Raw genomic sequence first — 11691 nt, 5'->3', positions numbered from 1 at the left:
ATCCCATATATTTTCCATACACACAAAAAGCTTGTTTCTCTCAAATTAGGTGCACAAATGTGTTTACTTCCCTGTTAGTGAGCATTTGTCCTTACCCAAGACAATTCATTCAACAGGGTTGGCATATCAAGAAGCTGATGAAACAGCATGATCATTAAACATGTGCACTTTGTGCTCGGGACAGTAACAACACAATGCCACAGATGTCTCAAGTTTTGAGGGAACGTGCAATTGGTATGCTGAATGCAGGAGTGTCCAACAGAACTGTTGCTAGATCATTTAATGTTCATTTCTCTACCATAAGCCACCTCCAACATCGTTTTAGAGAATTTGCCAGTACATCCAACCGGCCTCACAACCACGTGTAACCATGTCAACCCAGGACCTCCACATCCACCATGTTCACCTGCAGGATCGTTTGATGCCAGCCACCCAGACAGCTGATGAAAGGAGGAGTTTTTCTGTCTGTAATAAAGCTCTTTTGTGGGTGAAAAACTCTGATTTGCTGGGCCTGGCTCCCCAGTGGGTGGGCCTGGCTCCCAAGTCATGTGAAATACATAGATTAGGGCCCATTGAATTGATTTAAATTGGCTGATTATCTTATATGAACTGTAACTCAGTAAAAATGTTGAAATTGCTGAATGTTGTTAATTTTTTTGTTCAATATGTAGAGTATATATATATACAGTACCAGTCAAAAGTTTAGACACACCTACTCATTCAAGGGTTTTTCTTATTTTTACTATTTTCTAAATTGCAGAATAATAGTGAAAACCTCAAAACTATGAAATAACACAATCAAGGGACTCTACGGACAATTCCTTCGATCTCATGGCTTGGTTTTTGCTCTGACATACACTGTCAACTGTGGGAGCTTATATAGACACGTTTGCCTTTCCAAATCATGTCCAGTCAATTGAATTGACCACAGGTGGACTCCAATCAAGTTGTGGAACATCTCAATGATGATCAATGGAAACAAGATGCACCTGAGCTCAATTTCGAGTCTCATAGCAAAGGGTCTGAATACTTATATAAATAAGGTATTTCTGTTTTTGCAAAACTAAAAAACTGTTTTTGCTTTGTCATTCTGTTTTTTGTTATTGTGTATATTGATGAGGATTTTTTTTTTAAATGTAATCCATTTTAGAATAATGCTGTAACAGTAAAGGGGTCTAGATACTTTCCAAGGGCACTTTATGTATATATATATATTCCAGTCTCTGGTATTGCTCGTTCTTATATTTCTTAATTTTTCTGGATTATTTGTGTATTGTTTTTTTACATTTTTTATTGCTCGGTATTAACTGCACTGTTGGAGCTAGAAACACAAGCATTTCACTGCACCTGCGATAACATCTGTGTACGCCACCAATAAACATAGATTTGATTTCAAAACGTTTTCTCCCTTGGTGTACACAACCCTGTTTTTTTTATTGCATACAGTGGGAGGTAGCTAAACACTGAGGAGTGTTCTGTGCTGCCCACCTTGGCTCAGACAAATCACCTCCCAGATTGCAGAGGAGGGTTTTCCTCTGATGGATGGCTACACAAACACCTGACAAGAACATATTTACCAGCATTAATTAAAAATCTTGTGTTGCGCTACCTAATCACAAGGTAATTGTTTACTGTGTGCTTGCTGTGCAAATTGTTTAACTATAGTTGCCTATCATATGCATGGTTGCCAATTAGTAGGACTCTTTCAATATTTTATTGTTTTCATATAAGAAAGGCAAAAATCTGCTGATCAAAAACATTTCTGTTGAATTCCAGTTTAATTGCCGCGAATATAATACCTCAGTTATAAACCAATAAAGGTATTTGTTAACATGCTTGTTTCTGTGTTTCTACTGAAAGTGTGGAATACATCCTAGGCTTTAGATCTGACTAACGGACCTGGGACCAAGCTTTAACCTTTAACCCCCATTGACCAGTAATTATGTCTATCTTGTTACCTTCCCTCCTGACCACTTCTCATGGGCATTCATCCTCAGCCCTTCCTGACAAGCTCCTGAATATCCATTTATAATTCCCCCCCCCCATCATGTGTGACCAGAAGTAGCCTGATGTCCATGTTATATCCTTCCCCATCGGACCTGTCCCCTCCTACCCATTTCTCCACACTCCTCTCCGTATCGCTGCCTCTCCTTAATCAGAGTATCTAAGCAAACACAAATGTCTTTCCCTCCCTCTCTACCTCTTTCTTCCCTTCATACCGCCTTTATTTTACTCTCCATCCAGCCCTGTTTCTTTTCTTCACATCTCTCCCTCTTTCTCGACATCTCTCAATCTCCTTATCCCCTTCTCTCCATCTCTCTCTTCCCTCTCCATCTCCCTCCCCCTTAACATCTCTTTCTCCCCCCTCCCTCCCTCCATCCCTCTCCCATTCTCTCCCCCTTCCCTCTCCCTACTTATCTCTGCCCCCTCATTCCATCTCTCGCTCTCTTTGCCCCCCCTTGGCTCATGTTCGCGCGTTTCTTTTCGCCGCTGTTAATTTGCCTGAGAATGCATTAGCTGTAATGAAGGCTGAGGGCCGAGGGAATCCTCCAGGGTTCCATTAATCATCCCCCCTCAGACAGGCAACCTTGATTACAAGTGGCAAGAAATTCATTAGAGCCGGGCCTCTGACAACTCTTATCTCCGCCACTGGATCTGACTCATTAGGCAGCCAAATTAAAGCTATGATGGCCCTGATGAAACTCAGTGCTTGTTTATCTTGTGCGATTTGATGCATCTGCCCATATATCACGGTTGGAGATGGAGAGGGGGACGTCCGGCATGAAGATCCTCCCAGGAGGTCAGGGCTCTGGCGTGGGCACACAGATGGGATGGTCTGATTAACTATGTACGTCTCTCTAGGAACATACATGTACAGGAGCAGATTTCATTTGAAGAAATCACTGTTGGAGATGTGCAGGTGGTGTCCAGCATGCAGACCTTTCCCAGAAGTCAGACAAGCCTCTGGTCTGTGTGTCTGTACACTCACTGTGAGGGATGGTAATGAGATGGGAAGGTCTCTCCGTCTCTCCACAAGGATACTATCTGAACTGAATGTAGATCTCATGGACATGTATAATGTGTTCATTTGTGATTCAAGTAGTAAATGATGTTACTCTTCTCAGTGAGGTGCTGTATTTAGGTGTACACGCCCCTATGTATTTATTTCCCCATTGAAGCTAATATTTGGATTTGAGATCATGTTTTATATGAGGCGACAGTACAGAACGTCGTCACCTTTCATTTGCGTGTTTTTGTGTGCATCCCCGTTTAGAAATGAAAGCACTTGATGTACATGTATTTGTATTATAGTGTGGTAAATGTTTTCAAAAGTTTAGTATTTGGTGACTCTACAAACTTGTTGGATGCATTTCCAGTTTTTGGGAGTTATGTTTAAATAATGTATTGTGTCATTTTGGATTCACGCTTACTGTACATAAGAAAATAATCTGGATGCTACCATGATAACGCATAATCATGAATTAATCGTAAATAATGATGAGTGTGAAAATTACAGTATCAAAAAAGAATTATTTGTTGTCATAATCATCTATACTGAACAAAAATATAAACGCAACACGTAAAGTGTTGGTCCCATGTTTCATGAACGTAAATAAAAGATCCAAGAAATGTTCCATATGCATGAAATCTTGTTTCTCTCAAATGTTGTGCACAAATTTGTTTACACCCCTGCTAGTGAGCACTTCTCCTTTGCCAACATAATCCCATCCCCCTGACAGGTGTGGCATATCAAGAAGCTTAATAAACAACATGATCATTACACAGGTGCACTTTGTGCTGGGGACAATAAAAGGCCACTTTAAAATGAGCAGTTTTGTCACACAACACAATGCCACAGATGTCTGAAGTTTTGAGAGAGCGTGCAATTGGCATACTGACTGCAGGAATGTCCAACAGAGCAGTTGCCAGAGAATGTTATGTTCATTTCTCTACCATAATCTACCATTTGGCAGTACGTCCAATCGGCTACACAACCGCAGACCACCTGTAACCATGCTAGCCCTCGACCTCCACATCCCACTTCTTCACCTACGGGATTGTCTGAGACCAGAAAAGCCCTTTTGTGGAGAAAAACTAATTCTCGTCCATGGATGCACCCCTGCCCAGTCATGTGAAATCCATAGATTAGGGCTTAATTCATTAATTTCAATTGACTGATTTCCTTATATGAACTATAACTCAGTAAAATTGTTTAAATTGTTGCATGTTGCGTTTCAGTGTATATTGAGCATTTGGCTGACCAGTGGGCAACAGGTCAGCAAAAATGACTAGCTGAGCTGCGGTGGCACCAATTCACATTCATAGTCAAAAGCACATCATCAAGGAGAGTGAGACTCCCTCTGACTCTGTCAGTCACTCAGTCAAAACAGAAAAACTGAAAGGTGGTGCCGTAAAAGTTAGAGAGACCAAAAAATGCGCTCTTGATGCCGATACTGATAAATGTGTGAAATTAACTGACTTATTTGCGGAAGGTTCTGGTTCCTCTGGTCTGAGCGCTGTGTCTGTGTCTGTGAGAAATGACAGATCAGCTGCTGTGGTACAGTGGAGGTAGGAAGAAAAAAGAGAAAGACACGCACACTGACACAGATCATGCTGCCAGTTAGGCCTAATATTTTGCCTTGTATATTGTAGGAAATATATTTCATACCTATTGTAGTTGCCAGAGAATTTAATGGGAAGGGAGATTCGGGGAACATTTAAGACACTGGAGTACTTGCAATATATTCTAACAAGTCGTTAGACTGACTTTTATAACACATCCGTAAGGCAATAGCCATCTACTAGACATGTATACAGTGCTTTTTACTAAACACAAGTCATCATGTATTACAATAAAGGTCAATTCGGGGGAATGTCTGTGAGTTTGTATTGTTTTATCAATGTTTATTCATTTCTGAATCTCAGTCTCTTCAGCCCAGTGAGTGAGTTTATGAGCTGTAGTAACAAGTGGCTCTGGTGTCTGATTACATTACATAGCCACCACCCTGAAGGCTGGAAAGTCCCGCCTACAGTATATTCCGCTTACTTCATTCGCTGAAAGGCCCGTCACTTCTTGGCAGAAAGATACATTCACTGTCAAACCAAGCGCAGTACTGAAAATCGATCCTCATCCACTTAAACTTGTCCTGGCATTGTTCTTTGACAAACACAGAACAGACGATTGTGTATTGAATTCAATAGAAGAAGACAAAGAGAGAGAAAGGGAGAGAGAGAGAGACTGCCAGTTCCTTAATGTAGCCATTGACTGTATTACACAGCCATAACCATTAACTTCTTGGCGCACCCATCCCTTTAGCGGGATCATTTTCGTCAACATCCACTGAATTGCAGATCGCCAAATTCAAATTAAATTACTAAAAATATTTAATTTTCATGAAATCACAAGTGCAATATACCAAAACACAGCTTAGCTTATTGTTTATCCACCTGGCGTGTCAGATAAAAAAAAAGAAGCTTAACAGCGAAAGCAAACCAAACCAATGTTAGGACAGCTCTCTCAGCAGAAAAAAACATTACAAACAGCTAGCAGCAAAGTAGATTGGTCACGAAAGTCAGAAAAGCAATAAAAATTAGTCGCTTACCTTTGATGATCTTCAGATGTTTGCACTCATGAGACTCCCAGTTACACAATAAATGTTTTTTTTGTTCCATAAAGATTATTTTTATATCCAAAAACCTCCATTTGGTTGGCGTGTTTTGTCCAGTAATCCACAGGCTCGTGCAGGTCACGACGGGCAGACGAAAATTCCAAGTAGTATCCGTAAAGTTCATAGAAACATGTCAAACATTTTTTATAATCAATCCTCAGGTTGTTTTTACAATAAATAATCGATAATATTTCAACCGGACGGTAGCTTAGGAGAGAGAGAGAAAAGGTCTGCTCCAACCTGCTCGCGCATGCAAAACTTTGGGGACACACAGCTATCCACTGACGCGATGTGATCAATCTCGCTCATTTTTCAGAATAAAAGCCTGAAACGATGTCTAAAGACTGTTCATACCATGTGGAAGCCATAGGGAAAGGAATCTGGTTGATATTCTTTAAATGGAGGGAAGGCATGCAATGGAACAGAGAGGTTTCAGGATAACAGCACTTCCTGGTTGGATTTTCCTTCTGTTTTCGCCTGCAATATCCGTTCTGTTATACTCACAGACAATATTTTGACAGTTTTGGAAACTTTAGAGTGTTTTCTATCCTAATCTGCCAATGATATGCATATTCTAGCTTCTGGGCCTGAGAAATAGGCAGTTTCATTTGGGTACGTTTTTCATCCAAACATCATAATACTGCCCCCTAGTTTCAAGAGGCTAGGGAATTGACAGTCTCTCTGTCTCCTTCGCTCTCTCTGTTTTCTTCTGTTGAATTATATGTGGCCTAATATATAAACAGTGAGCAGGGGGAACACTTAAAATGCACTAATTTGAAGTATAGTTAGGCTGTCATATGGTATTAAATAAGCCAATGGGGTAACACTTTATTTTAAGGTTCAGTAATAAACTATTTATAAGGCATTTATAAATTGTGTGTTTACTATTTTCCTAATCATTACTCCCACATGAATAAACCATTTACTAATCATTATTTTTGCAGTGCCTAATCTAAATGAGTGATGTTCATACTTTATAAATAGTTTATAAATCTTTTGAGTGGCCAGTATAATTTCACACACATATGGACATTCCTGCTGTACCTGTTAAAAGAACACAGGATGTTTAAGGAAATATATATACACCCGTGAATAACTGGCTTACTAATATTTACAAAAGTAATGATTAATAAATGGTGAGAAAACAGTGTTGTAAATGCCTTAAAAATGTCTTAAAATAAAGTGTTACTCTAGACCAAGGAGGCTGTGGGCCCAGCACATGCAGTGTGGTCCCCTGGTCTTCTGGTCCCTGTGGTGCTAGACTTAGCAGCACAGACATCTCAGCTGCTGCTCCAGCAGTCAAGCGTAGTGGACAGAGGGAGAAAACAAAGAGAGAGAGAGAGACAGAGACACAGACACATGTACTGTCAGTTTATTGATATTTTGGAGTTGTATTACATGTACAGAATATATATACAGTTGAATATATATATATATAAAACTCGTTTTAATGACTCCAACCTAAGTGTATGTAAACTTCCGACTTCAACTGTATATATATATACATACACTTTGGTTGGAGTCATTAAAACGAGTTTTTTCAACCACTCCACAATTTCTTCTTTAACAAACTATAGTTTTGGCAAGTCGGTTAGGACATCTACTTTGTGCATGACACAGATAATTTTTCCGACAATTGTTTGCAGACAGATTATTTCACTTATAATTCACTGTATCACAATTTCAGTGGGTCAAAAGTTTAAATACACTAAAGTTGACTGTGCCTTTAAACAGCTTGGAAAATTCCAGAAAATGATAGAATGGCTTTAGAAGCTTCTGATAGGCTAATTAACATAATTTGAGTCAATTGGAGGTGTACCTGTGGGTATATTTCAAGGCCTACCTTCAAACTCAGGGCCTTTTTTCTTGACATCATGGGAAAATAAAAAGAAATCAGCCAAGACCTCAGAAAAAATTGGTAGACCTCCACAAGTCTGGTTCATCCTTGGGAGCAATTCCCAAACTCCTGAAGGTACGACGTTCATCTGTACAAACAACAGTTCGCACGTATAAACACCATGGGACCACGCAGCCATCATTACACTCAGAAAGGAGATGCGTTCTGTCTCCTATAGATGAACGTACTTTGGTGCGAAAAGTGCAAATCAATCCCAGAACAACAACAAAGGACCTTGTGAAGATGCTGGAGGAAACAGGTGCAAAAGTATCCACATAATTTTCCTAGCTCATGATGCCATCTATTTTGTGAAGTGCCACCAGTCCCTCCTGCAGAAAAGCCCCCCCACAACATGAAGCTGCCAGCCCCGTGCTTCACGGTTGGGATGGCGTTCTTTGGCTTGCAAGCCTCCCCCTTTTTCCTCCAAACATAACGATAGTCATTATGGCCAACAGTTCTATTTTTTGTTTCATCAGACCAGAGGACATTTCTCCAAAAAGTGTGATCTTTGTCCCCATGTGCAGTTGCAAACCATAGTCTGGCTTTTTTATGGCGGTTTTGGAGCAGCGGCTTCTTCATTGCTGAGCGGCCTTTCAGATTATGTCGATATAGGACTCGTTTTACTGTGGATATAGATACTTGGCTGATTTATTTTGATTTCAAAATCAAATCAAATTTATTTATATAGCCCTTTGTTCATCAGCTGATATCTCAAAGTGCTGTACAGAAACCCAGCCTAAAACCCCAAACAGCAAGCAATGCAGGTGTAGAAGCACGGTGGCTAGGAAAAACTCCCTAGAAAGGCCAAAACCTAGGAAGAAACCTAGAGAGGAACCAGGCTATGTGGGGTGGCCAGTCCTCTTCTGGCTGTGCCGGGTGGAGATTAAAACAGAACATGGCCAAGGTGTTCAAATGTTCATAAATGACCAGCATGGTCGTATAATAATAAGGCAGAACAGTTGAAACTGGAGCAGCAGCACGGACAGGTGGACTGGAGACAGCAAGGAGTCATCATGTCAGGTAGTCCTGGGGCATGGTCCTAGGGCTCAGGTCCTCCGAGAGAGAGAAAGAAAGAGAGAATTAGAGAGAGCATATGTGGGGTGGCCAGTCCTCTTCTGGCTGTGCCGGGTGGAGATTATAACAGAACATGGCCAAGATGTTCAAATGTTCATAAATGACCAGCATGGTCGAATAATAATAAGGCAGAACAGTTGAAACTGGAGCAGCAGCACGGCCAGGTGGACTGGGGACAGCAAGGAGTCATCATGTCAGGTAGTCCTGGGGCATGGTCCTAGGGCTCAGGTCCTCCGAGAGAGAGAGAGAGAGAAAGAGAGAATTAGAGAACGCACACTTAGATTCACACAGGACACCGAATAGGACAGGAGAGGCACTCCAGATATAACAAACTGACCCTAAACATTTCCCCATGATGTCAAGCAAATAGGCACTGAGTTTGAAGGTAGGCCTTGATATACATCCACAGGTACACCTCCAATTGACTCAAATGATGTCAATTAGCCTATCAGAAGCTTCTAAAGCCATTACATAATTTTCTGGAATTTTCCAAGTTGTTTAAATGCACAGTCAACTTAGTGTATGTAAACTTCTGACCCACTGGAATTCGGATACAGTGAATTAGAAGTGAAATAATCTGTCTGTAAAGAATTGCTGGAAATATTACTTGTGTCGTGCACAAAGTAGATGTCCTAACCGACTTGCCAAAACTATAGTTTGTTAACAAGACATTTGTGGAGTGGTTGAAAAATGAGTTTTAATGACTCCAAACTTCTGATTTAAACTGTATACTCTGCCTTTGAAAAGTATTCAGACACATTCATTTTTACCACATTTTGTTAGGTTACAACCTTATTCTAAAATGTATTACATAGTTTTTTTCCTTATCAATCTACACACAATGTCCCATAATGACAAAGCAAAAACAGGATTTTAGAAATATTTGCTAATTTATTACACATTTAAAAACTTAAATATAAGACCCTTTACTCAGTACTTTCTTGAAGCACCTTTGGCAGCGATTACAGCCTCAAGTCTTTTGGGTATAACGCTACAAGCTTGGCAGGGAGTTCATTCCAGGTGACTACCTCATGAAGCTGGTTGAGAGAATGCCAAGAGTGTGCAAAGCATCAAGGAAAAGGGTGGCTACTTTGAAGAATCTAAATAATAATTTGTATTTGTTTAACACTTTTTTAGTTACTACATGATTCCATGTGTTATTTTATAGTTTTGATGTCTTTACTATTATTCTGAGAAAAAAAGAAGAAACCCGCACACTGCTCTTGATAGAATCACTGCTCTTTAATAAGCTTTACGTATCGGCCTCACGGCCTTCGTCAGAGCTTTTTTTTACTGTAGAATATAGTAAAAAACAAAGAAAAACCCTTGAATGAGTAGGTATGTGTAACCTTTTAATTGGCACTGTATATTGGGCACAACATAACACAAGAAAAATAAACTGCAAACGCATCCAACAAGTTTGTAGTCACAAGTTTGATGTAGTCATTGTGTGCAATGAATATTGGTCGAAATATTACATTTTTGTCAAAATGTAATACACAACAGTAAGTGAATTTATCAAAAAACGTATGACACCTTCGAATGGGGGGACTACATACAAAAGGTACCATTACTTTCTAAACGGTAAAACAGATATGTATGAAAATACCCTCAAATGAAAGTTCACATTCTGTACTGTCGCCTCGTATAAAACATTTGATCTCAAATCCAAAATGCTGTAGTATAGAGCCAAATTAAAAGTTTTTGGTTTACTGTCCAAATAAATATGTAGAGAGTGTATGTACTATGGCATCAATAGAAAATACATTGCATTAAACTCAGTATAACAATACCAGGGATGTGTGAGCAATGCTACTCATGCCATTTGATGGTCACTCTATGCAGTTGGGCTGTTGAGACAAATATCATGGTCGAATCCCTACAACAGGCCTTAACATTAACTTCCCCTTAGCCTTATTGTTGGTTAGAGGCTGGAGGCTGTGGTGCTCAGATATCTTTTCAATTCAATCATTGAAGTTCAGTCATGGAAGTTCAATGGCAGCCTAAAACAGATTATTATTGTTTCCTCAAAGGACATACGGAATAAATTATCTAGCTCATACAATATGTCTGATGTTCAGTTTAAAATATAGTTGTCCTAGAAATGTGAAGCCCTATCTCTTCCTTCCATCTTGAGCAGTATGTTGATTTAAAACTGTGAGCTGATTAATATAGCTACAGTAATATATTATAATATCAGGATCATAGGAGCCCCATTTGGAAACAGTTCAAAGAGATATATTGTGTCCAAACTCACATCCGGCATCTGAGGCCAGCGGAGGTTGAAATTTTGCACAGCCTACCATGGTCCCCTCCCTTTAAGAAACTTTGCAGGCACACTTTAACCTTAAACTCAAACATTAAATTGCCATGTAAAAACTACCCTGGATTGAGAGAGAAAACTAGAAAAGCAGACAAAAGATATCCGAGGAATTGGGTGAGCCTAAACAAATTGTGCATCATAACCGCCTTACTCTCTGGTAACAATACATCTATTGGGCTTTGTTTTTGTGTCCTTTTGTGCCAGGTAGCCTAGTGGCTCCAATATCGAATCCCTGAGCTGACAAGGTAAAAATCTGTCGTTCTGCCCCTGAACAAGGCAGTTAACCCACTGTTCCTAGGCCTTCATTGAAAATAAGAATTTGTTCTTAACTGACTTGCCTATTTAAATAAAGGTAATAATAATAATATAACATTTCAAAGAGTCATTTCACAGAGTCAATTATATGTTTTGTCATATGATGATGCATGTTGCATGATGACATCCACTGTTTTTGTGTAGTTTGAATAGCTCTAGCTCCCTGTAACGTTGTGCACAGTATGTCCCACTGGGCACACACTGGTTGAATCAACGTTGTTTTCACGTAATTTTTATGAAATTACGTTGAACCAACGTGGAATAGACGTCCGTGCCCAGTGGGGTGTGCCATTGCCTCCCCGCGACAACTCTGTTCCCTCCATTAGCACCTAAACACGAGAACACACATCGAACATTCTGGCGTCATTGGAGGTTGAGACTCAAAACATTCACTCTCGACCCACAACTAGCAG

This window comes from Oncorhynchus tshawytscha, linkage group LG28, assembly GCF_018296145.1.
Source record: "Oncorhynchus tshawytscha isolate Ot180627B linkage group LG28, Otsh_v2.0, whole genome shotgun sequence".
Classification (NCBI taxonomy): Eukaryota; Metazoa; Chordata; class Actinopteri; order Salmoniformes; family Salmonidae; genus Oncorhynchus; species Oncorhynchus tshawytscha.
Note: the sequence above shows the minus strand (reverse complement) of the source record.